General features: G+C 37.4%; 1 protein-coding gene and 1 long non-coding RNA gene across 4 annotated transcripts in view; both read right to left on the bottom strand.

The window, feature by feature from the left end:
• The window catches only part of LOC109084760 (regulator of telomere elongation helicase 1-like), a 76875-nt gene that overhangs the window by 53694 nt on the left and 22673 nt on the right, over window positions 1-508 (bottom strand). The gene's annotated exons all lie outside the window — the stretch shown is intronic.
• The window catches only part of LOC122143614, a 1545-nt gene extending 1037 nt beyond the window's left edge, over window positions 1-508 (bottom strand). Inside the window, exons 1-2 of the long non-coding RNA XR_006159278.1 lie at window positions 384-508; window positions 197-242 (exon numbers count right to left, since the gene is read on the bottom strand). This is a non-coding gene — a long non-coding RNA (uncharacterized LOC122143614). The remainder of the gene's footprint in view (window positions 1-196; window positions 243-383) is intronic.

Raw genomic sequence — 508 nt, 5'->3', positions numbered from 1 at the left:
GAAAAAATATTTTAAGAAGTAAGTTACCAGGGCTGCGTTTCACAAAAGCACGGTAACAGTTAAACATAACTTACAACCAGCCATCAATGTGCTTTACAGTCGCTAACGTTACCTCACAATGCTTCAGAAACGCAGCCCAGATAATTTCTAACGTGAGTTTAAAAACAGACCATATACAAAGTTTGACAAACAGTACCTTCCTTGAGAATCCATCAATTCCACCAAATATCACAATGTTGAATCTAAAGACAAATACAGATACAACTATGCTGTTTATTGTAAGTAATTTTTTTTGTGTACATATGGACACATCACTGTGTGAAGACAGCAATATTTTTTGTATGTGTGTGCATGCAAGTGAAATTTAGAGTGCAAATACTCACATGATTAGTTTATGGTTGGTGTCCACATGAACTAGGGACAATGGAGCAGGAACGGAATAAATTCTACGAGCTACAAAACCAAGCTGGAACATTCTGGCCAAAATTCCAGCTCCATCCACCCGTTG

The sequence above is a fragment of the Cyprinus carpio genome, unplaced genomic scaffold, assembly GCF_018340385.1.
Source record: "Cyprinus carpio isolate SPL01 unplaced genomic scaffold, ASM1834038v1 S000006462, whole genome shotgun sequence".
Taxonomy (NCBI): Eukaryota; Metazoa; Chordata; class Actinopteri; order Cypriniformes; family Cyprinidae; genus Cyprinus; species Cyprinus carpio.
The sequence above is the reverse complement of the archived record's forward strand: the minus strand, read 5'-3'. Positions and strand labels throughout refer to the sequence as shown.